Here is a 5,376-nt window from a genome sequence, read left to right as displayed (position 1 = left end):
TTTTTTCAAACTTCCTGGGAGGACCCGGGCGGGCCAATGGGAGGCCTGGAAGTCAGGGCAAACAGCGGCGGGGGCGGCGAAAGGACCAATAGGAGCATGGGCTGGGCCGGGGGCGGGGCCTGCGCGACAGGGCGGGCGGATGGGGCGGCGGGCAGGGAGGGCAGGGCTCCCGCCGACAACTTGCAGGAAGGAAGGGCCAGCTTGCAGGTGACTCTGCAGGCGACATCGCAGGGGCGGGGCAGTCCGGTCTCACGGCTGGGCCGGAGAGCTCAAGCCCCCCCCCGCCCGAATGGTTGGATGCACCCGGCCTTGGCGCCTGGGTTACAAGGCGAACGGAGTACAGCACCCAGTACTAAGGATTCAGCGAGCCCCACTCGTTACCTACGGAGTTAGCTTTTCGTGCTCCCCACAGACCTGAGAAGGGGCTCATTTGTTTCTGTTTTACCCACGGGAACGCAGTGGTTCAAAGATGGACCTACTTGCCCTCTCGAGGTCTCACGGGGTGAGGATGAGAGAAATGAGGCAGAGACAATTCTAGCAAGTAAGCTGCGCACAAAATGAGATCCGGAGTGGTAGACAGAAAGGGAGAGAGCTTTCGCGAAATCTGCTACGTGGGACTTTCCGTTAAGAAGCGCTGGGTTCCCGGGTGTGGGTGTGCATCTGTTGCTCATGTCCCCAGCTCCCTTGTCAACGTGTTGTATTTTCTTTGCCTGCGGAAGCTCAGCGTGGTCCTACAGGTGAGGAAGGACCTTGGTGGAATTTGCTGCTGATTGCACCGGAAGCTTGTGTGGCAGTAGCGGTTCAACCTCACTCTGGGTAAAATGAGTTGATGCAATGACCCATGAGTGTTAACCAAGTCAAGAAACTAAAACAACGTCTCCATTTCTAGCTAGCTACCCTTAGGTGTGGGCCAGGGAGCCTGGATTATCTGCAGCTCCAGTTACGATGCCATCTTGATTTGGAGTTCAAAGGCATTGCTCTTGCTGGGCATACTGGTATAGGCTAAGGGAGAGGGTGAGGCAGGAGGATCAAGAGTTCCAATCCAGCCTGAGCAACATATGTAATTCTAGGCTATGCTAAGCCCGAGCTACATAGCAAGACCCTGTCAAAAACAAAACAAACAACAACAACAACAAATCCGAGTGTACCCCTGTAATCCCAGCACTTGGGAGACAGAGGCAAGAGGATCACCATAATTAGTGAGTTGAAGGCTAGACTGAGCTACATATCAAGACCCTGTCTCAGAAATAAAGAAATAAATGTGTATTGTATACTGTAATTACTATAGTACTCTGATTCTTTGCCCATTACACAGATAAGGATTCAGAGGCTCAGCAGGCTGAGTTTTTCCCCATTGTGAAGTCTCCTCACAATGGCACACAAATCCACATGTTAAGTTCACTTACTGTAGACACCGGCCTTTTGATACCCATATGCTTCCCACTGCCCCACCACCACCACTCCTCAATGGTTATCAGCCCTTGGAGAGTGAATAAGAAGAAACCCTACTGCCCCCGGGTGACTGGGTACAAAAAGCACCAGCCTCTTGGCTCCTGGCCACTGAGAGTCACCTTCTGGTCACCTCAACCCAGGGACCAGAGTGATGGGGATCAGTTCAGTACGCTGGATTCTGCCCAGTCAGCATCCCTTATAAGCTTCCTGGGACTACACTAAATTTTAAACATACCTCTTCCTTGTGAAGGACACAATGCTAGACTCCTGGAATCCTCTGGAAGGGCAGACCTTTGTACTCTAGACTATCGTGGCTGGAACACTTCCCTTCCTGCCTTCTGTATGACACACACACACACACACACACACACATACACACACACACACACACACACAGAGTTTTCTATCCTGCTACCCCACAAAATGATGCCTGGGAAATCCTCCTCACCCTTCAAGCCTCAGTCTAAACAGAGCCATATATTCCAGCCAGACTTAGAAACTCACTGCAAAGCTCCCGTTCCTCACCTAAGGCTCCTGTCATCCAGCAGGGCCAGGGACACAGCTAAGTTCCCTGCATGGCACACACAAAGTTCTGGGTCCCATCTCCAGCACAGGGGGGGGGGGTTCTTTGCCCTGTACTCCCTGCATCTGACCCCTCCTCCAGTGCTCCCTGCATCTGACCCCTCACTCAGTGCTCCCCATGTGTGACTCCAGGCCCCATGCACCCTGAATCCATATCTTTTGTCAAGTGTTCCCTGTATCTGACCCCTTGTTAATGTTCTCTGCATCTGCCGGCCCCTCTGTTACAGTGTCATTTACCCAGGTGCCTATCACAGTATTTACCTCAATGTGCTCTCTGTGGACAATAATGGAGCATGTCTTTCTCTATCTTTGAAGCCAGCCCAGGGCCTTATCCTACAGTATACCCTCAGTAAACATTGGTTAATTGAATGACTATACAAACGAAGGGATCACAGCTCACGCCAGCAGAAGAGAGGTGTGGAGCTTCAAGGGCCCGGAAGTGACTTTTGCTGGTATAGACCGGAGCCACTACACTTCAAGGACATTCAGTGTCGAGTCACATCTCTCCTGAGGACTCTAAGGTATGACTCAGGGAAGGAAACAGTGGCCCAGAGCACACAGCCTGGTACCAGCAGAGCTAGAATTCCAGCCTGTTTTCTGGCTCTTCAGCAATCTTCAGAGAGGCCCCAGGCAGTTGTCTCTCTGGTGCTTACAATTCTAGTTCCCAGATAAAAAGATCATTGCCCCAGACTCACTAAGCCTCAGCCACCATTTGTCTGGTAGGGAACATACCTGGGTAACTGAAGGTAACTATGGGCTGCCAGATGGCTCTGCGAGGTCAGCAACACAGGGATGGGGTTGTAAATATTCAGTGCTCCGATCAGCCAGAGCAGGGTTTGCATCTCAGATGCACCCATGTATGACATGGAACAAGAGACTTAACTTCCTCATTAGTATGTGGACAACATGAACCTAATGGTCCTTGAGAAGAGGACCAAACACAGTCAGGCATATCCCACATGGGACATGGGGTTGGAGAGTATAGTAGGTACACAATAATTACTGGTAGTGCAGTGAATGTGCACAGACATGGCAGTCTAGAGTACAAAGGTCTGTTCTTCCAGGGGATTCCAGGAGTCCAGAGCACACCTATTATCATAACCCCCCACTTCTCTCACCTTCTCTCCACCAAGGCCTTCCCTGCTGCTCCTCCCAGCCCTGCTGTGTGTTGGTGACCTTTAGTTAGTTTGATAAGGCAAATCCTGCCTGTGGCTTGAAGGACCGCTGCACCCAGGTAGCTGTGTTTTCTTGGCTGCCTTGGGTGCCCCGGCCTGTAGGGGATGGCAGGTAGGAATCCATGCCACAGATGGGAAGCAGTGCTTGAGCAGCCCCCCTCTCCCAGCCTCTGGGCAGCTCCATCAATCACCCCAGCTGACAGAATGACACACATGACATCCAGTGCTCTGACTTCCTTTGGAACTCTCTCACTTGGGACTGTGCAAAAAAAAAAAAAACAGGCCTGTGATATCCTGGCTGTCGGCTCAATTCTGTGAGCCTCGGTGCCCACCTCTGTAAAATAGGCATCTGTATCCAAGGGCCCTGCAGTGTCAGCACCAACAGGAAAGTACAGGAGTCACCCAGTCACTGACACAGTTAACCCCCAAAGCCAGCCCTTGGTTGCTTCTTGCCTGCTGTGAAGGGGCAGGAGGGGACAAGTCACAGCTACCTCCTCTCCTTGCCCTGGAGGAAGCCCCGACCAGAGGCCCCAATATTTACAGGCCTCTCTGGGCAGGAGATGGGTTATGTAAGGCCAGATGTTTGTGAAACTGGCCCAGGCCCAGGTCTGAGACACACTGTGTAATCCAGAGCCCCTTAGGCCCTCCTTCTCCCCTCCTACCACCTGGCTCCCTGGCCCAGGCCAGCAGTCGCTGATTGGAGATTACACAAACATCCTTCATCCTAAAAGCTTTCAGATCTGTGCCCTGCACCAGAGGCAGAAAAACCCACCTTCTGAGCTGGACAGAGCTTTGTAGCATCCCCTCCTTCCAAGAGGTTCCCCCACTCCTCCCTTTCAGTCTCATTCTTTCTTGGCTAGCCCCAGCCTCCTCCCCGCTTCCCTTCTCTATCCACCCTCTCCCCTCCAACCCCTCAGGAGCCAGCCTACCCTTTGCCACCTGAGGACCCCCAGAGACAGCAGGTACGGATTGAACAGCGCTGGCCGGTCCCCGGGCATCCGCCACGAAGTCACCAGTCGGCCCTTGAGTGGGCTCCCAGCCTTGCCCTCTGCTGGCCTCTTGTCTGCCTGTCAAACAGGGTCCAATGTTGGCTTTGGTGCCTTTGGTGGGATGGGGCATCCCTGGCCATAGCCTCCCTTGACTATTCTGCTACTGCAAAGGCCCAGGTCTCCCACCTACTCCCCAGTCAGAGGTACAAAGGAAAAAATTGGGTATCTTGCTTAGACTGCATAGTGTTTGACCAACAGGGCCCCTAGGACTCCATGCATTCTTGGGATTGTGTCCAAAAGCCTAGGTCAAACTACAGGCTGCCAAGAAGGTACAGGTCACAGACATTTAGCTCACATGGTGCATGCCCATCACCATCACATTAGTAACCAAGAAGTTTGGGCCAGGTGTGGTAGTATACACAATCCCAGCGCTTCAGAGATGGAGGCAGGAGGATCAGGAGTTCAAGACCAGCTTCAGCAACATAGCAAGTTTGAGGCCTATGTGAGCTTCATGGGGCTCAAATTGAAAACCACATAAAAAAAAAAAAAAAAAAAAAAAAAAAAAAAAAAAAAAAAGGTCCTGAGTTTAAATCCCAGCAACCACATGGTGGCTCACAAACATCTGTAATGAGATCTGGCACTGTCTTCTGGCCTGCAGACATACATGCAGGTAGAACATCAAATACATAATAAATAATCTTTGTAAAAAAATTTTTTTAAAGATTAAAAAAAAAAAGAAGAAGCTGGGCAGTGATGGCATATGCCTTTAATTCCAGCACTTGGGAGGCAGAGGAAGGAGGATTTCTGAGTTTCAGGCCAACCTGGTCTACAGAGTGAGTTCCAGGGCAGCCAGGACTACACAAAGAAACCCTGTCTCAAAAAACGAAAACAAAACAAAAAGTTAAATTTCTCTTGAAATGTCGGAAAGGTGTGGAGACTCCAGGTCCATTATACTCTCAGCAGCAATTGCCTGGGGATAAGGGGGTCACACTTGTGACCCCAGCTCCTGTTCTCATCACCTTTATTAACTGCCTAACCTTTAAGGCATTAACATGAAAGGAATGAGTCATAAACTTAACACAGATGTCTATCACAGAGCCCTAGTGCTTCAATTTTGAAGTCATCTTTGTTGAGGCAACCAAGTAACCCGCAAAGCAGAAGGACTTGGTCCAAAGCCA

Source organism: Cricetulus griseus, chromosome 2 (assembly GCF_003668045.3).
Source record: "Cricetulus griseus strain 17A/GY chromosome 2, alternate assembly CriGri-PICRH-1.0, whole genome shotgun sequence".
Classification (NCBI taxonomy): domain Eukaryota; kingdom Metazoa; phylum Chordata; class Mammalia; order Rodentia; family Cricetidae; genus Cricetulus; species Cricetulus griseus.
This window is presented reverse-complemented; position numbering follows the sequence as displayed.